Genomic DNA, 21,460 nt, shown 5'->3' with positions numbered 1-21,460 from the left:
AGAACTTGGCTAAGAAAGCCGTGACCAGCTTATCCCAAGAGTTCAGGCTATCTTTAGGTTGAGAGTCCAACCATATTCTAGCTCTGTCTCTTACAGCAAATGGGAAAAGCATAAGCCTGTAGACCTCGGGATCAATCCCATTGGTCTTAACAGTATCACAGATCTGCAAGAATTCAGTTAAAAACTGAAAAGGATCTTCTAATGGAAGTCCATGAAACTTGCAGTTCTGTTGCATCAGAGAAACTAATTGAGGTTTAAGCTCAAAATTGTTTGCTCCAATGGCAGGGATTGAGATGCTTCTTCCATGTAAATTGGAATTTGGTGCAGTAAAGTCACCAAGCATCTTCCTTGCATTGTTATTATTTTCGGCCATGTCTCCTTTTTCGAAAATTTCAGTAAAGTTCTCTTTAGAGTGTTGTGTTTTAGCTTCTCTTAGCTTCTTCTTCAGAGTCCTTTCAGGTTCCAGATCAGCTTCAACAAGAATGTTCTTGTCCTTGCTCCTGCTCATATGAAAAAGAAGAGAACAAAAGAAAATATGGAATCCTCTATGTCACAGTATAGAGATTCCTTATGTAAGTATAAGAAGAGAAGAGTAGCAAAAAGAAAAAGATAAGAATCCAAACACAGAGGAGAGGAATGGGTTCGAATTATTGAGTGCAAGAGAGATGTTAGTAGATAAATAAATAAATAGAAGGAGATGAGAGAGGGAATTTTCGAAAATAATTGAAAAGAAAAGAAAAATATTTTTGTTTTTAATTTAAAATTAAAATTAAAATTCGAAAAAAATAATAAAAAAAGAAAAATGAAATTAAATTAGAAGTTAAAACAATTAGTTAAAAAGGAATTTTGAAAAAAAGAAGGTGATTTTCAAAAATTAGAGAGAGAATTAGTTAAGTAGTTTTGAAAAAGATATGATTGAAATAGTAAACTTTTAAAACCAATCAAAAAGTCAAGTAGTTAATTGAAAAAGATTTGAAAATCAATTTTTGAAAAGATAAGAAGTTAGAAAAGAAGTTAGAAAAGATTTTGAAATTGATTTTAAAAAAGATGTGATTGAAACTTATTTTGAAAAAGATTTGAAAAAGAAATTTAAAAAGATTTGATTTTGAAAATTAAAGTTGATTACTTGACTAACAAGAAACTTAAAAATATATGATTTAAAATTTAAAGATTGAACCTTTCTTAATAGGCAAGTAACAAACTTTAAAATAATTGAATCAATCACATTAATTGTTAGTAAAGATTTTGAAATTATGAAACAAAATAAGAAAAAGATTTTTGAAAATCAAATTGAAATTTTCGAAAATATGAGAAAAAAATGAAAAAGATTTGATTTTTGAAAAAGATTTGAAAAAGATAGAATTTTTAAATTGAAAATTTGGTTTGACTCATAAGAAACAACTAAATTTTAAAAAGTTTTGAAAAAGTCAACTCAAATTTTCGAAAATTATGAGTGAATAAGGGAAATATATTTTTTTTTATTTTTGAATTTTTAATGAAGAAAGAGAAAAACACAAAAAAGACACAATGCATGAAGATTTTGGATCAAAACAAATGATGCATGCAAGAACACTATGAATGTCAAGATGAATACCAAGAACACTTTGAAGATCAAGATGAACATCAAGACTTATTTTTGAAAATTTTTAAGAAAAGAAAAACATGCAAGACACCAAACTTAGAAATTTTCAATGTTGAGACATTAATAATTCAAAAATGCATATGAGAAACAAGAAAAGACACAAAACAAGGAAATATGAAGATCAAACAAGAAGACATACCAAGAAAAACTTGAAGATCATGAAGAATACAATGCATGAATTTTCGAAAAATGCAAGAAAGAGATAAACATGCAATTGACACCAAACTTATGACTTGACACTAGATTCAAGCAAGAAACATCAAATTATTTTTGGTTTTATAATTTTATTAAATTTTTCTTTGGATTTTTTTTTCGAAAATTTTTTTTTGAAAAGGAAAATAAGGATTTCAAAATTTTTAATAGGAATTCCAGGAATCTTGTAATGTTAGTCTAAAACTCCGGTCCAGGAATTAGACATGGCTTACTAGCCAACCAAGCTTTCAGTAAAAGCTACGGTCCAAAATACTAGACATGGCCAATGGCCAGCCAAGCTTCAGCATACATAGTTCAAGCATGTGAAGAAGAAGCCTCAGTCCAAAAGAATTTAGACATGGCTTTACAGCCAGTCAGGATTCAACATTTTCCATGAAATTCCAGAATTCCTTCTTAAAAATTCTGAAGAAAAATATATTTTTGAAAATATTTATTTTTTTTTGAAAATAAGAATAATAAAAACAAAAAAGTTAAAATTAATATAAAATTACCTAATCTGAGCAACCAGATGAACCGTCAGTTGTTCAAACTCAAATAATCCCCGGCAACAGCGCCAAAAACTTGGTGTTGTTGCCGGACCAAAAACTTGGCACTGATGTTACCGGAAACAAATGCGAAATTGTTGTTCGTTCCCTCTCCGGCAACGGCGCCAAAAACTTGGTGCACGAAATTGTGATCATCAACAATGGTGCCAAAGACTTGGTGCTCTCAAACGTGAATCACACTTTGTCACAACTTCGCACAACTAACCAGCAAGTGCACTGGGTCGTCCAAGTAATAAACCTTACGTGAGTAAGGGTCGATCCCACGGAGATTGTCGGCCTGAAGCAAGCTATGGTCACCTTGTAAATCTCAGTCAGGCGGATTTAAATGGTTATGGTGAATTGATAATAAAAATATAAATAAAATATAAACTAGGATAGAGATACTTATGTAATTCATTGGTGAGAATTTCATATAAGCGTATAGAGATGCTTTCGTTCCTCCTGAACCTTTGCTTTCCTGCTGTCTTCATCCAATCATTCCTACTCCCTTCCATGGCAAGCTATATGTTGGGTATCACCGTTGTCAATGGCTACATCCTGTCCTCTCTGTGAAAATGGTCCAATGCGCTGTCACTGCTTGGCTAATCATCTGTCGATTCTCGATCATACTGGAATAGGATTTACTATCCTTTTGCATCTGTCACTACGCCCAGCACTCGCGAGTTTGAAGCTCGTCACAGCCATCCCTTCCCAGATCTTACTCGGAATACCACAGACAAGGTTTAGACTTTTCGGATCTCAGGAATGGCCGTCCATGGGTTCTAACTTATACCACGAAGACTCTAATATCTCAGACTCGGTCCCCTGTATTAGATATCTAAGAGATACTCATTCTATCTCATCTTCATGTAGAACAGAAGTGGTTGTCAGGCACGCGTTCATAGGTGAGAATGGTGATGAGCGTCACATAATCATCACATTCATCATGTTTTTGGGTGCGAATGAACATCTTAGATAAGTTTGAGTTGAATAGAATAACAATAGTACTTCGCATTAATTCATGAAGAATAGCAGAGCTCCACACCTTAATCTATGGTGTGTAGAAACTCTACCATTGAAAATACATAAGTGATGAAGGTTCAGGCATGGCCGAATGGCCAGCCCCTTAAACGTGATCAAAGGGTCAACAGATAATCCAAAGATTGTAAATACAATAGTAAAAAGTCCTATTTATACTAAACTAGTTACTAGGGTTTACAGAAATGAGTAAATGATGCAGAAATCTACTTCTGGGGCCCACTTGGTGTGTGCTTGGGCTGAGCATTGAGCTTTACATGTGTAGAGGTCTTCCTTGGAGTTGAACGCCAGTTTGTAACCTATTTTTGGCGTTTAACTCCACTTTGAACCTGTTTCTGGCGTTTAACTCCAGAATGCAACATGGAACTGGCGTTGAACACCAGTTTGTGTCGTCTAAACTCAGGCAAAGTATGGATTATTATATATTGCTGGAAAGCCCTGGATGTCTACTTTCCAACGCAGTTAAGAGCATGCCATTTGGAGTTCCGTAGTTCCAGAAAATCCACTTTGAGTGCAGGGAGGTTAGAATCCAACAGCATCTGCAGTCCTTCTTCAACCTCTGAATTTGATTTTTGCTCAGGTCCCTCAATTTCAGCCAGAAAATACCTGAAATCATAGAAAAACATACAAACTCATAGTAAAGTCCAGAAAATTAAATTTTTATTAAAAACTAATAAAAATATACTAAAAACTAACCAAATCATACTAAAAACTATGTAAAAACAATGCCAAAAAGCGTATATATATACACACACACATAGGAGAGTCTACAAACTTAAATACATAACAACATCCCAAAATATAACAACCCAAAAGAGAGACTTTGCTTACTCAGAACTCCATACACTCACTGAGGTACGTCTCGACCTGCATTTGAAAACAACAACATAGATATGGAATGAGAACCGGAGGTTTTCAGCATGGTAATGGGGTCCACATAAATAATATATAAGATCCCGAAAAAGCTAGAGGCAATCCTAGAACTTCAACCCTCAGATTTAAAACTTAAAGATTAAAATTGGAAACTATAAGCAGGGTAGTTTGTCTAAGGATCTTAATCCTAACTCAATTCTAACTTAATTATAACTTATTCCCTCAGCTTCTCGCCTTCCTCCAATCCTCCAAAACTCTGGTGGAACTGCCCTCGTCATTCCTTTACCAGACAAAGGGCTTCTCAGTTGCACAGACATACAATGCAGACAAAGAAAATATAGATAGAATGCAGTTACATCAGGTAGAATATATAGCAAATAAACATAGATATTCAAATAGGCAAACCCAAGTAATGCAAACTCAAACAAGACAAACAAATGCATATGATGTATGCCTTTCCTACTGACCATGAGCTAACATATCGGTTACTTTGCCAGAACCTGACACACCCGATAGGTAACCCGGATATTGTCTTTCTGACATGTCTCCACACTCTTGGGATATAGTTTCTGTCACACTCTTGGAATATAGTGCCTGCCACACTCATGGGATATAGTGCCCGTCGCATTTTCTGGGTTAAGGTGTTCTCACACTTTTGGGATATAGCGCCTGCCACACTCTTGGGATATAGCTCCCACCATGCTCTTGGGATATAGTGCTCGACACACTCATGTGATATAGTGCCTGACACACTCATGGGATATAGTGCCCGACACACTTTACAACAGAGAGAAACTCAAACATAATCATCACCAATCATCCTCTTTTATCATTATTCATTCAAGTTCAATTATTCTTATTCATCATAGTCAATATTCATTATATACTCAGTGTTTTTGCACTTCTCAATCATAATTTACAACTTCACAAACTTTCTTCACTTCCAAGTCACCACCCTTTCAAGGTTCAACTCCCTCACTATGAATAGAACCAAGTTTCAAGGTCTTAGAAAGTAAAAAAAGAGGTTTAGAAGTTTGAAATATTATTTAAATCACAAAGCACAAACTTGCTAAAAAATAGGGTCCCGCATACGCGTGCCATGTTGCGCGTACGCGGGGGTATCATTTTTGCTCACTCGCGTACGCGAGGAACACTTTAACCTAGGAAATGCGACGGGCACTATATCCCATGAGTGTGGCGGACACTATATTCCAAGAGTGTGAAGGGAACTATATCTATAGAGTGTGGAGGCATGTTAGAGAGACGATATCTAGGTTAGCTACCGGGTGTGTCAGGTTCTGCCAAAGTAACTGACATGTGAGCTCACGACCAGTAGGAAAGGCATACATCATATGCATTTTTTGTCTTGTTTGAGTTTGCATTACTTAGGTTTACCTATTTGAATATCTATGTTTATTTGCTATATGTTCTACCTACTGTAACTGCATTCTATCTGTGTTTTCTTTGTATGTATTGTATGTCTGTGCAACTGAGAGGCCCCGCGTCTGGCGAAAGGGTGACGAGGGCAGTTCCACCAGAGTTTTGGAGCATTGGAGAAAAGAAAGAAGCTGAGGGAATAAGTTAGAATTAAGTTAGAATTGAGTTAGGATTAAGAGCCTTAGACGAACTACCCTGCTAATGGTTTCTAGTTTTAATATTTAAGTTTTAAATCTGAGTGTTAAAGGTTTAGGATTGCCTTTGGCTTTTCCAGAACTTTATAATATATTTGTGTGGGAACCATTACCATGCTGAGAACCTCTATTCTCATTCCATATCTATGTTGTTGTTTTCAGATGCAAGTTGAGACATATCTTGATGAGCGTCTAGAGTTTTGAGTAAGCGAAGTATCTCTTTTGGGTTGTTATGTTTTGGGCTGTTGTTATGTATTTAAGTTTGTAGACTCTCCTATGTGTGTGTGTGTGTGTGTGTCTATATATATATTTAGAGGTCGACGTGGAGAATCAGGTTTTTTGTCTTCTGTTTTGGCATACTTTGTGCTGTATATCTATACCTACGTATGTAAACATTCTCCGGTCGGCCTTAGCTTTGCAGGTTGAGTTTGGAGCTTGATATCCTATTATTTTGGTACTCAATCCTTCATATACTTCATGTCTTATCCTTATCTGTTTTCCAGTTTACATTTTTGAGTGTGATGCATTTTTCTTTTGGGGATTTTGCTTAACCTTTTTTTTCAAGGCTCCTAGATACAACTTTCTTCAACTTCATCTATACATATATATTTTATTTTTAGAGGTCGTAAAACCTCACCACCTCTATTTTATGAACTTAAGCGTAAAGTGTAACACCATAACTTTTAGCACCTCATGATCGTACTAAAAGTCTGAGCGCTACTTACCTCTATTCCTTTAATTATATACCATGTGTATTTAATATTGAGCCTTCGCGAATACGAACCGAAACTGTTATTAAGAAAACGAAAGGAGAATTTAATTTAAATCACTTAATCACAAAAGTATATATATCCACAGAGCATTATATACATAGACTTAGTAAAAGAACTTCAATTGCAAGTCCTACCCCTTTAAAACCAAAAGAAAAAACCACGAGGGAAAATTAAATTCTAACAACTCAACTTGTAAGCATAATCTTCTATGCTCCTGTAGCTCCGCCCTAAACCTTCGCACCTGTAGCGGAAATAGGGGGTAAGAACTGGAAAGTTCTTAGTAGGGTCAGGGTTAGAAATTTAGTTCATTTTATATATACTTGGTCCGTAATAGCAGTCAACATAGCATAATCCAATTCAATAATTATAGAACACAGAATTCGAACAGCCACTTAGCACACCCACAAGCACAGAAAACACACTCACAAACAAATATGCGAAAACAAGTATGATGCATGTCTATTTCTATCGCAGGCCACAAGCTCGTGTGTCGGTTGCCTACCCGCTCCCGACATTACCCGGGCACGAGTCCCAGGTATCGCTTTCCAGATGCCTACAATGTGCATATAAGTCTTACGGCCAGGCTGCATACAGTGTGACTTTTAAATGTATTTCAATATGCTTACATCTGGAAAACAGTTCTCAGTGTGTGGGCGTCCCCACTATACATTTTGCACTAAGGCCCAAACAAGGTCGCATCTGCTCTCCTGTGGCAGACAGTCTTTTAAAGCTTTTTCTTTATCTTTGCCCTCTGCTCTCCTGTGGCAGAGATCCCTTTAGTTAATATATTCTTTTCTTTTCTGTGCTCTACTCTCCCGTGGCAGAGATTCGTTGGATTCTTTTAATCTTTGTTCTCTACTCTTCTATGACAGAGAATCCTTTAATTAATACATTCCTTTCTCTTATATTCTTTACTCTCATGTGGCAGAGGTTCTTTAGTTTCTTTTATTCTTTTAATTCTTTTGTTCTTTTTTATTTAATAAATTATGTTTCCATTTAACCCAGCAACCTTTGTCTGAGTTTGGCTTCCAGTGCCATAACCTTTGTAAGCAACCTCTGTCTTACAGGTGCGACTCTCTTGAGCCGATGTATGCAAACATAACCTCTGTAAGCAACCTTAGTCTTACAGGTGAGGCTCCTCTAGCCAATATATGTATCAATAACCTCTGTAAGCAACCTTTGTCTTACAGGTGCGACCATCCCCTGGATTGGCCAATGTATCTCTGGAAGCAAATCTCGATGGACTCACCACTATATCTTTGCTTCTCTCATTTTCTTTTCGTTCTTTCTTTCCTTTTCTTTTTTTTTCTTTCTTCTTCTTTTCTTTCCTATCATTCTATAATATAATTTATCTTCGCATTATTCCCTCGCCTTTCCTGAAATGTCTTATGGAAAAGAATGATAAAGTACTTTAATTAAGTCTGCTTTTAAGATTACTCTGCTTGCTTGCTTTCTCATTAATGTTACATATTATAATATTCTTACAAAATAATAACTTTGATAAATACTAATTATAATAATGATTTAGTTTAATATAAATGAGTAATTTTAAAGAAGTATTTAAAAGAATATTTATAATATTCTTTTAAAACTTAGTTTATAAAATCTTATTTTTAAAATTTTTTAAATTACTTTCTAAATCACGAACTTTTCAATATTTTATTTTTATCCTTAATATTTTATAAAATTATATTTGGAACCTGATGAATCCATATTTGACGATATATTTTGGTTTGAATTGAGTGGATTTCATCATATAAACCCACATTTATTCATATAAATAGCATACTTTTGTGTCTTCTCTCTCGATTGTGCCTAAATGTGAAAACATGCATTTTTGTGCTTAAGTTAGTGATTTTAATCCCACTTTTATGCCATTCGATGCCATGACATATTTGTTGAGTGATTTTAGGTCCTAGAGGAAAGTTTGGCAAGGCAAAAGTGGAAGGAAGCATGTACAAAGGAAGAAAACATGAAGAAAACAAAGGAGAAGCACACAGCCATGTGTGCGTACGCATAACTCCCTGTACGTACGCACAAGTGTAAATTCAGCGACCTGTGCGCACGCATACATCTGTGCGTATGCACGGGTACCAGTGCGTGCCTTCATTAAAAACGCACATGACTCACGATTTTGGGGCTCTTTTGGCCCATTTCTGAAGGCTTGGAGGCTGAAATCAAGGGCTATATGAAGGAGCAACCACACATAACAAAGGGGACTCACTTTAGATTAGGTTTTCATTAGGTTTTGTGAGCTTAGATTAGTTTTAGGAAGCTTCCATAGGAGTAGGAGTAGGAGTAGTGTAGAATTTCTCTCTTTGATTTTTAAAAGTTAGGAGTAGTAACACCCTAACTTTTAGCACCTCATGATCGTACTAAAAGTCCGAGCACTACTTACCTCTATTCCTTTAATTATATACTATGTTTATTTAATATTGAGCCTTCGCGAATACGAACCGAAACTCTTATTAAGAAAACGAAAGGAGACTTTATTTTAAATCACTTAATCACAAAAGTATATATATCCACATAGCATTATATACATAGACTTAGTAAAAGAACTTCAATTACAAGTCCTACCCCTCTAAAACCAAAAAAATAAACCATGAGGGAAAATTAAATTCTAACAACTTAACTTGTAAGCATAATCTTCTATGCTCTTGTAGCTCCACACTAAACCTTCACACCTGTAGCGAAAACGGGGTGGAAATAGGGGGTAAGAACTGGGAAGTTCTTAGTAGGGTCGGGGTTAGGAATTTAGTTCATTTTATATATACTTGGTCAGCAATAACATTCAACATAGGACAATCCAATTCAACAATTATAGAGCACAGAATTCGAACAGCCATTTAGCACATCCACAAGCACAGAAAACACACTCACAAACGAATATGCGCAAACAAGTACGATGTATGTCTATTCCTATCGCAGGCCATAAGCTCATATGTCGGTTGCCTACCCGCTCCCGACATTACTGGGGCACGAATCCCAGGTATGGCTTTCCAGATGCATATAGCGTGCATATAAGTCTTACGGCTAGGCCGCATACAGTGTGACTTTTAAATGTATTTCAATATGCTTACATCTGGAAAACAGTTCTCAGTGTGTGGGCGTCCCCACAATACATTTGGTACTAAGGACCAAACAAGGTCGCATCTGTAACACCCTAATTAACCTAAGTTTTACCTCACGTCGTAAAGCGAAGGTTAATCAGAGATTACGACAGTTCTAAGCTCATACATAATATATATATATATATATATATATATATATATATATATAAAGAATAGAAAAATCTAGAAGCCCGATGAAGGATATAGCTCAAATTTTGGATTTGAAAAGTGCAAAACGTACTAACGAAGCTACTAGTTTAAGGCACAAGAAACAGATAAGATATAATAAAAGATAAGTATATAATATCATAGGAAACTAGCCACGGCTCGCTGAGTTTAAGCCGGCTAGCCATATACAAGTATAAAGAACCATACAGAAACCTGACAGTTTAAAAATAGTTTATACAAGTTTTTCTCTTATAATACAAGCCTCTAGGCAAAGACAAAATACAAAAAGAGGGATGTATAAACAAGATAAAAAAAAAGACTCCAAAGAAATCCAAGATCCTCCGCTTCTGTCACCATCCAAAGCAACTCACCGAGGTGGGTTGCGACCTGCATCTGAAAAACACAACAGAAATATTGTATGAGAACCGGAGGTTCTCAGTACGGTAACAGTGCCCAGTGATGTAGGATATAAGACCCCGGGATGCCAAAGGCAATCCTAAGCTCCATATCCATCACAAGATTCAAACTTAAGCATTCTAAAACAAATAAGTATAATTATATAAAACCTTAACATAACTAAACATGGTACTCTATCTTAGGGGAATACTATTCTAACCAAACACCGCTGTCGCACAGCCTTCATCAACCTATCCTCCATGCGATCCCATCGCCACCGCCTTCTGAACCTCCTCAATCCCAGTAGAAAACACAGGTAATATACAATGCAAGTAAAACACAAGTAGAAGGATATAAGGCAATAATTCAAATAGCAAATAGGCATGTTATACAAATAGACAAACCATTTCAAAGAGTCAAAGTATGCAAATAGATAGGAAATGCATATGATGAATGCCTGCCCTACTGGCTGTGATATCACATTGTCGGTTCAACTGCCAACCCGACACATCTCCATGGAGACGTCGCCCTTCGGAATTCTCATATGGGAAACCCCGAGATATAGTGCTCGGATCACTGTCCAACCGCCGTCCCTGCCGGGCGCATAGCGTCTCATAATCTCAGAAAAACAATATTTCAGTGGTTTTCAGAAAATATTTTCAGTATACTTGGTTCCATCATCTCATTCAGAGTCCGCGACTCATCTCAACCACTGCCTATTCATAACTCAGTTTCCAAATATCAACAGTTCATCATTCCTCATCTCATATATCAATCATCCTTCAACTAACGTCAAACTATTTTCAGTATGCCAGAAACCTAGGCCTCTGTTTTCTAATTTATCATAAAATCATCTACTTGAACTTTTAGGCTATATCCCGTGGTCTAATACTTACAACTAGGCCCAAAAGTCTTAAAATGGTGTTATAGAAGTTTACAACCTTGTTGGGAAGGTAAAATAGTTGAAAACAAGTAAAATTTGAGAAACAGGGCGTGTGCCCACACAGGGGTGTGTGCATGCGCACGCCCAGGAGATTTTAAAATGTCTGCGTATGCATAGGGATGTGCATATGCACATGTGGCAAAACTTACAGAATCTGTTCACTTGCACAACTTGTGCCAGTGCCCCTAACAGACTGGCCTTCCCAACGTGTGCATCTGCACAGGCCTGTGCATCCACACAGGCTGGAATTTTTCCTTAGATATGTGCACGCACAAGCTGTGATAGCGCTGCAAACAGAACACATTTCCCTGCCTGTGCGTGCACACAGGTGTGTGCGTCTGCACAGATCAAAATTTTCGCAAGGTGTGCGTCTGATGCCAGGGCATCTTGGCCAGTTTTACTGATCTTTTCTTTACTGTTTTTAGGTTAGTTTCATGCATTTCCTTAGGAAATAAGCTAGTTTTGGGCAGATATTCACTTACACCTTGATTTAAGCATACATTGTGCATTTTACTTTATTTCATGAGGATTTTGCATAAGTTTAGTGACAAATTGTATGTTACATTGCCCATGACTTGGACTAGAACTTTGATGCACTCTATTGCTTGATTTCAGGACCAAAGGAAGCAAGGAATGGGAGGTAACTTGCAAAGTTAATGAGAAAAGTGATTGCCAATAACGCTCTCAAAGCCATCATTGACCACGTTAAGAGTCACGTTAACTAAGTTAACGTGAACTCTAACGTGGAGAAGGGAAGTAGAGCCAATGTTAGTGACACTTAACATTGTCACTAACGTTGGCAAATGCTCATAAGTGGCCACGTTAGAGTCCACGTTAACTTAGTTAACGTGGCCTCTAACGTTAGAAAGGGGGAGAAGCGCCAACGTTAGTGACATTCAACATTGTCACTAACGTTGGCCTAAGGAGAAAGCTCCCACGTTAACTCCTACGTTAACTTGGTTAACGTGGGAGCTAACGTAAGAAGCAAGCATGGTCGACAACGTTAGTGACACCCAACATTGTCACTAACGTTGGAAGCAACCACACAACCCCCCAAGGAGCCACGTTAACTTCCACGTTAACCTAGTTAACGTGGAAGCTAACGTTGATGAGTGAAAGAATGGCCAACGTTAGTGACACTCAACATTATCACTAATGTTGGGGATGGCTAAGCATGGCCACGTTAGAAGCCACGTTAACCTAGTTAATGTGGACTCTAACGTGAGGCATAGGGGCACCTTGGAACGTTAGTGACAATGTTGAGTGTCACTAACGTTCTCGAAGGATGGCAAGCCCACGTTAAAGAGCCACGTTAACTAAGTTAACGTGGGTTCTAACGTGGGAACAAAGGGGGCTTTTCAAAGTTATTGGAAATGTTAAGTCTCAATAACGTGTGCGAAGGACTTAGAGGCAACGTTAGTGGCAACGTTTATGCCACTAACGTTGAAATTAACGTGGATTTTACTTAGTAACGTTAGTGAGAAAGTTGATTGTCACTAACGTTCTTGAACTTATATTTTCACTAAACGTTAACACCCCTAACATCCTGAGCTAAAATCTCTGCCCACTTCACATTTTCTCTCTGCAAGTAAAGCCAAGCCCAAACGAAGTAGAGAACTGCTTCAAACTCAAGATCCAAAGGCCCAAGACTTGAAGAACCAACTAGAAGCTGAGAGAAGTAGTATATATAGGAGTAGCTTTGAATTGTAAAGGAGTTCTGGAAGTTGGGAAAAAGAGAACCACTCTCTGTATTTTACCTTCTCTGCAATTTCTAGTTTTATGATGTATTCTCCATCTTGGTTTTCATTTTCAAGAGCTATGAACAACTAAACCCCTTTCATTGGGTTAGGGAGCTCTGTTGTAATTTGATGGATCAATACTAATTTTCATTATTCTTCTTCTATCTTTTCTCTTGATTTTACTTGAAAGCTTTCGATCTTCATCCAATTGAGTAGTTATCTTGGAAAAGAAGCTATTCAAACTTGGATCTCTTTTGAACCTTGAAAGAGGAATGAAGAGATCAAGCTAGAAATGCTTTCTCATGCTGGACCAAATTGGGTTTGGATGGGTATGTGACTATAACCCTCTCAATACTTGATTTGGGAAATGCATGTGGTATAATCAGTGACCATACTTCATCTCTTCTCATGAGCAATTGACCAAGGAATTGGCTATTGATCAAGATTTGAGAGATTGAATTGCAAGAAATTGTAATTCAATCACTTAAGATTGCCAAGGAGATCAATGAGTGCATTGATTGAGGAAGAGATGAAAATGAACTTGATCCGGAGAAGTGCAACATCTCCTAAGCCCAATGAACTTCCCATCTCTGATCTTACCCATTCTCTTTAATTTCTTCCATTTACTTTTATGAGCTAATCCCCCATTCCCATTTACAATTCTGCAATTTATTTTTAGTCATTTACTTCCAGTCCTTTAATTCTAGCATTTACTTTTTCGTTATTTACATTCCCGCCATTTTATCTTCTGCAACTCTCAACCCAAATTCTGGATTCGCTCAACTAGAACATTCTTCTAATTAAAGTTGCTTGATCAATCAATCCCTGTGGGATTCGACCTCACTCTATTGTGAGTTTTTACTTGACGACAAATTCGGTACACTTGCCGAAGGGAGATTTGTTGAGAGACAAGTTTTCCGTGCATCAAGTTTATGGCGCCGTTGCCGGGGATTGATTGTGCATCAACAATGATTAAATTGGAAGATCACTAGATTGAGCATTTTTATTTTGTGAATTTCATTTTCTGTTTGAATGATTTACTTTCTGTTTTAGTTAAACTTCTTCCCTTCCCCCTCTATTTTTTTGTTTTTCTTCGTTATTTTCAATTCTGTTCGCTAACCCCCTAACTGTTTGATATATTGCATCACCCACAACTAACAGTAATTCTGACATAAATACTTTCTGCACCTATCTTTTCTTGCTTGCACTTAATGGTTGTATGACAGGGAGAAGAAGCAGGGCTTCAACTTTCTTCGATTCTAAACCTGAGAGGACCTTCCTTAGATTAAGAAGGGAGGCAAGAGGAAAGAAAGTGGTTGGTGCTGAGGAAGAAGAGGAGTTCTTTGAAACAAACATGGAAGACAACATGGAAAACCATCATGAAGAAGAAGATCACAACCATGGGGGAGGAGGTAGAGCAAATCATGCTGGGGAGGATAGAAGAGTTTTAGGCTCTTACATAAATCCAAACCCAGGCAATTGTGGAAGTAGCATCCAAAAGCCAACAATCCATGCCAACAACTTTGAACTTAAACCACAGTTTATCACCCTTGTTCAGAACAACTGTTCGTTTGGAGGAGGTGTTCAAGAAGACCCCAATCAACATCTAACCACCTTCCTGAGGATATGTGACACAGTGAAGTCTAATGGTGTTCATCTTGACACCTATAGACTGCTCTTGTTTCCATTCTCACTTAGGGACAAAGCAGCCAAGTGGCTGGAATCTTTCCCGAGGGAAAGCTTGATAACTTGGGAAGAAGTGGTGAACAAATTCTTAGCAAGATTTTACCCTCCTCAACGAATCAATAGGCTGAGAGCTGAGGTCCAAACTTTTAGGCAACAAGATGGTGAGACTCTATATGAAGCATGGGAGAGGTTTAAAGACCTAACAAGGAGGTGCCCACCAGATATGTTCAACGAATGGGTGCAGCTGCACATTTTCTATGAAGGACTCTCTTATGAGTCAAAGAAGGCCGTAGACCATTCATCCGGAGGATCTTTGAACAAGAAAAAGACTATTGAGGAAGCCATAGATGTTATTGAGACAGTAGCAGAGAACGACTATTTCTATGCTTTCGAAAGAGGGAACACAAGAGGAGTGATGGAGCTAAACAATGTAGATGCTCTGTTGGCCCAAAACAAGCTCATTACCCAGCAGCTGGCTGACCTCACTAAGAAGATAGAGATGAACCAAGTAGCAGCAATCTCAACTTCATCAACAACCCAAGAAGGAGTGAATGAAGAAGCAGAGGGGAGTCAGGAGCAAGCCAACTACATTGGGAATTCACCAAGGAAAAACTATGATCCATACTCCAAGACCTACAACCCTGGATGGAGAAACCACCCAAACTTTGGGTGGGGAAGTGAGCAAGATTAAAACCAAGACCAGAGACGTTACAACTCCAACAACAATGCAGCTCACCAGCAATTCACACAGAGGACATCTCAACACCCCCACAACAATACTTCTCCACATGCTTATCAAAACCAAAACAGCACATCTGCTCCAAATCACTCATCACTTGATGACAAGCTCTCTAAGATTGAAGCCTTACTTGAAGGAATATGCCAATAGATTCAAGAAAATAAGGTGTTCAAAGAAGAGGTGCGAGCCAATATTAAGAACCAGGGAGAGACCATTAGGAAGCTAGAATTCTAGGTGGGATATTTAGCTGAGAAGATTCCCAAACCTACTGATAGCTTCCAAAGTGACACGGAGAAAAATCCCAAAGGAGAAGCAAAGAAAGTAAGATGGGAAGATTGCAAAATGGTCACTACAAGTGATCAAGAGACTGAAGACAAGCAAAACACACTTTTCGAACAACCTGAAGACAACTCAACAAAGGAGGAGGATAGAGATCACCAAGAACCAGAAATCTCACAACAAGAGCTGCTGAAGCTCTATGCACCCTTCCCTCAACTGCTCAATGGTACTGTGGGAAAGAGAATATACTCAAGGTTCCTAGACTTGTGTGCATCTCTGCATGTGAACATACCATTCATCAAGGCAATTCAACAAATGCCTGCATTCATCAAGTATATGAAGGAACTTCTTCCCAGGAAAAGCTCACTCAAAGAAGGCCAGACTATAGTGATGAACAAGGAATGTAGTGCCCTTATTCAACCTGAGTTGCCTACAAAAAGAAGAGACCCAGGGAGTTTTCACATCCCTTGTGCCATAGGTGAAACTATGTTCGATAGAGCACTATGTGATTTGGGGGCCAGCATCAACTTACTGCCCTTATCCCTGGTGAAGAGGCTGCAGATCAATGAGATAATGCCTACAGATGTAATCATCAGACTGGCTGACAAAACTCAAAAGCAAGCAATAGGAGTAGTGAAAAATGTGTTGCTAAAGGTTGGGAAATACTTTCTCCCAACAGACTTTGTCATCCTGGACATAGAAGAGAGTCACACTCACCCAATCATATTGGGAAGACCATTCCTAGCTACGGCCAAAGCACTTATCGATGTAGAGAAAGGGGAACTAATATTGAGAATCCATGATGAACGACTCAGCTTCAATGTTTTCAAACTCTCACAAGAAACAGAGCAAGAGGATAAGGAACTAAGCACAAATGATAATGAGACACTGAAGGAGGAGACAAGCACTGAAGCACAGCCAGTTCATTCTGAAATTTCCTTAATTGATAAACAAGGAAAACAGTAATTGCCACAGCTCAAAGAAAAGTTGGAGGAACCTAAACCTCTAAAGGCAGGTGAAGACAGCATCACAACTCCTTTAGAAAAAGAGGTCACCAAGGGGAAGGCAACCTCAAAAGAAACAAAGAAGAAGGTACCAAGGAGGTGGAGGAACAAGAAGATCCCTACAGAAGACTTCTCTCCAGGGGATAGAGTGGTCTCAGCTTATTTCCCAGATATTCCCCCTAATCTCCCTACTGTACCATCTCAGTTACCTAAGGTCTTCACTATCAACAGAGTTCTTTCCCTGGAACATGTGGAGATCATTGATCCAACCAATGGATATAAGTCCACAGCAAGAGGAGAGGACTTTAAGCACTACCAACCACCCTGATGAGGGAAAAACGTCAAGCTAGTGACGCTAAAGAAGCGCTTCATGGGAGGCAACCCATGTTCTATATGTTTTTAAACTAATGAATAAATCAATGTTTATGAATTTCAATCCAAACTTGACAAACACTTGGTGAAATCTTTATCATGCAGTATATAGTGAAGAACAAGTTTGGTGTTCAAAGCAAACCAAGATGCATGCTAGTCTTGGGAGCTTTGAACAAAACTTTTCATCACATTGCTTCAAACTAAGTTTGGTGTCACCCCATGGTGCCACCAAAATGCATAAGGATACACAAGTAGTTAGTTAGTTGAAATTCATAAATAAACAAACTCTTTTTCTTCTCTTTATTATTCTAGCCGTAGAGTTTGATTTTTATGATGTTAATTTCCTTATTTTAAATCTTTATAGGAAAAGAAAAGAAGCATAAAAAGGGATGGATTGGACAACTAAACAAAGAAGGATCGGCACCACAAAAGGAAGGGCTGCACACTTGTTTTAAAAAGGGAATACATTGGAAAATGTTGCCATGCAACATGGGAAAAATGGAACTCCTAAAAGACCGAGCAATCTCATTCATAAAGTGATGATCCTTGTCTTTTATCCATGCATAACCCCAATCGTCCATCAAGCAACCACTCAATCAATCTACACCCTCCATTCTCTCACAACTTCTCTATATAATGACCCTTGTTCCGTACCCACCTTCATTGTCATTACCCAATGTTCACCACTCTCCATTTCGGTACAAGACACTCCCTACCCCATTAAAAGCCTTTTTCCCACCTCACTCTCTTCATCGCAATAAAACCTTAAAAAATCAAAAATCTCCACAACCTTGCCACCTTCACATATTAACTATCATTCATGATGTCTTCGGGTTCTACAAGAAGGAAGGGAAAGGAACCCATGGAAGAACACCCATATGATGAAAAGAGATTTAGAAGCTTGCATCATGTATTGCAATACGGGTGGATGGTTGATAAGGAAATAATTTATGAGCTGGGATTTCAAGTTAAAAAGACTGAGTGCCCCGAAATCACAGAGAAGATAGAAAGGAGAAGATGGGAGCTCCTCACTGACCCGGTCATTAAGGTGAATGCAAACCTCATAAGAGAATTTTATGCAAATGTGGTTCGATATGATAAGAAGGATGAGTCGTACACAAGCTTTGTGAGAGGAAAGATGGTGGACTTTGGTCCCATGAGTGTCATGAGGGCATTAAAGTTACGGTCTATACAGTTTGAAGAAGAAAGCTATCACTCAAGATTGGACAACCCCAATTATGACCAGATTCTGCAAGATATTTGTGTACCAGGAGCTGACTGGGAAAGGGGTGCGGGAAATAAACCAAAGTTCATCAAGAGAACAGATCTCACTCCTGAGGCCAAGGGGTGGTTTGAGCTAGTGAGAAGGTCTATTCTCCCAGCTGCAAACAACTCGGAGGTGAATGTCAAGAGAGCCACAATGGTGCACTGTATACTGAAGGGAGGAGAAATCAAGGTTCATGAACTCATAGCTGAAGGTATTAGAAAGATGGCAGAGAAAAGCGACTCGAGAGGAACGTTAGGTTACCCCAGCACTATTTACCGAATATGCAAGAAAGATGGGGTAGTTTTTGAAGATGAGAACCCCATGTGGATAAAGGAAGGCATCCCAATAACTGTACGAAGGATGAATGCTGCATCATTCCCTTTGCCTCAACAGAAGCAAAGGAAGAGGACAGCCCCTCAAGTAGTGGAAGGACAAGTCTTAGAGGGTCAAGCACAACAGACCTTGGACATGCACCAGTTGCAGGAGGCCATCGATGGCTTGTCTAGACAATATTTGGAAAGCCAAGGAGCACAGAAGGAGCTTCAACTACAAATGATGGGGCAGCAAGAGGAAAAACTCTCAAGATGGATGACTCAGCAAGGTGAGTGGCAAAGGCAAATGATGGAACAGCAACTAAGTCAAGGACAACAATGGGGAGAAACATTCAACAGGATGGAACAAAGGCAAAACGAGCAACAAGAATCCACCCAGAGGCTAATTAACATCCAAGCACATCAATGGGCACACATACATGAGATGCATCGAAGACAAATAGAACAGGCAGAACTATTGGACGAGCAAAGGGCATTCGCAGAAGGAGTTTACATGAGCGAAACAGGACATCACATAAACACTCAAGCTAGGCTCGGCTACTTAGTGGGACAGCTGCCAATATTGCATCCAAAAATAGCCAGGTATGACGAAATGAAGGATGAAGTAGCACGAAAGAAAAGACAAAGGGTGGAAGAGAGTCATAAGTCAGTGAGGAAGGCACTTGAGGATTGGAAGCAAGCAAGATTGGCACGGATGCGAGGAAATGCAAGAGGAAACAAGGAGGACAAGCAAGGAAAAGAGCATGGACATCCACAACAATAAAAGGTGGTCGAGTTCCTTCTTTAGTTCACCTTTCTCTATGTTTTAAATAAGGAAGATCTTGTATGAAATAGAACATGCTTCCATGTTAGTTAAAATTCTTTTTTTTAAATTCTGTCTTTTAAGTTCTGAAGAGGTCTATATGCACTAGTCTTTATGTCACTGCATCCCTACTTTACTTACTTGTATGCTTGTCCCTTTTTAATCAAATGAAGAGAGAAGGCTTATGTTTCAAAAGACCAGAGCGGAGTTCATATTATGGAGTACATTCATGAGTTTGTGGTATGTTCATAAGTTAGCTAAGTTGGTTCAACCATAAGGTGGGATGACAACTATCTGGCCTGAATACTTTGCTTTGAATATACTCATGAGACTAAGTATATGACAAGATCCTAATAAGAGAAAGAGAAAAGAATAATGAAAGTAGAAAAACAAAAGAAAAAGAGTAAGCAATAAGGCTAGGCACCAATGGTTTTGATCTTAAGATATGTGTCTGTGGTGTTCCTGTGTGAGGGATCTACTTGGATGAATAAGCTCTTAGGGGTGCTTTATCACCTGGTAACTTGGGTTAACTAACCCGGAATTATCAGCTGAAAGTCCATTATCAAGAGTAACCCTCACCACAGAGCATTTAGTAACCCAAAGAGGTGCTGGACACCAAGGTCTCAAGAAGGAAAATAAATGAACTATATGCATGTGGTATGTATGTATGAGGGAGAGACTTGAGGGAGTAAGTCCTTAGGGGTGCTTCAATACCTAGCACCTTGAACCGACTGGTTTGGGAGTGTTGGCTGAAAGCTTATCTTAAAAAGTTGCCCCCTTACAGAGCACTTAGCCTAAGAACACCAATAAGCTCTGAAATGACAATAAAGGGATCAATGAATAAAAGTCTCATGGGATGTAGGCAAAGTGAGTGTTTTAAGACATGATAAAGGTCTGAAAGCCAGGAATGAACCTAAGTTGCTATGCATGAAACCACCATAAAATCAGTGATATGACTTCCACAAGAATGACTCATTGCTCTTGGCATTCCATTCATCATTCTCTTGTTCCAGTACTTGCTTAGGGACAAGCAAGCTTTAAGTTTGGTGTTGTGATGCCAGCGCATCTTGGCCAGTTTCACTGACCTTTTCTTTACTGTTTTTAGGTTAGTTTCATGCATTTCCTTAGGAAATAAGCTAGTTTTGGGCAGATATTCACTTACACCTTGATTCAAGCATACATTGTGCATTTTATTTTATTTCATGAGGATTTTGCATAAGTTTAGTGACAAATTGTATGTTGCATTGCCCATGACTTGGACTAGAACTTTGATGCACTCTATTGCTTGATTTCAGGACCAAAGGAAGCAAGGAATGGGAGGTAACTTGCAAAGTTAATGAGAAAAGTGATTGCCAATAACGCTCTCAAAGCCATCATTGACCACGTTAAGAGTCACGTTAACTAAGTTAACGTGAACTCTAACGTGGAGAAGGGAAGTAGAGCCAACGTTAGTGACACTTAACATTGTCACTAACGTTGGCAAATGCTCATAAGTGGCCACGTTAGAGTCCACGTTAACTTAGTTAACGTGGCCTCTAACGTTAGAAAGGGGGAGAAGCGCCAACGTTAGTGACATTCAACATTGTCACTAACGTTGGCCTAAGGAGAAAGCTCCCACGTTAACTCCCACATTAACTTAGTTAACATGGGAGCTAACGTAAGAAGCAAGCATGGTCGACAACGTTAGTGACACCCAACATTGTCACTAACGTTGGAAGCAACCACACAACCCCCCAAGGAATCTAATTTGGGCAATATTAATTACTTAATTAACCGATTGATTAATCGCGGTTCTTATATTCTCCCCACCAAATAAGAAATTTTGCCCTCAAAATTTGAATTACCTAAGAATAGCTCGGGATAATCCTTTCGCATCTCGGACTCCAATTCCCAAGTGCGCTCTTTAACTCCTGTTCGCTCCCAAGC

General features: G+C 38.5%; 1 non-coding gene across 1 annotated transcript; it reads right to left on the bottom strand.

Annotated features, from left to right (window-relative positions):
• Positions 1-14,860: 14,860 nt before the first annotated feature.
• LOC112739094 (small nucleolar RNA R71) lies at positions 14,861-14,967 on the bottom strand. The gene has a single exon (XR_003170035.1). It is a non-coding gene; the product is annotated as a small nucleolar RNA R71 (small nucleolar RNA).
• Between the last annotated feature and the right edge of the window lie 6,493 nt (positions 14,968-21,460).

The sequence above is a fragment of the Arachis hypogaea genome, chromosome 13, assembly GCF_003086295.3.
Source record: "Arachis hypogaea cultivar Tifrunner chromosome 13, arahy.Tifrunner.gnm2.J5K5, whole genome shotgun sequence".
NCBI classification, from domain to species: Eukaryota; Viridiplantae; Streptophyta; class Magnoliopsida; order Fabales; family Fabaceae; genus Arachis; species Arachis hypogaea.
The sequence above is the reverse complement of the archived record's forward strand: the minus strand, read 5'-3'. Positions and strand labels throughout refer to the sequence as shown.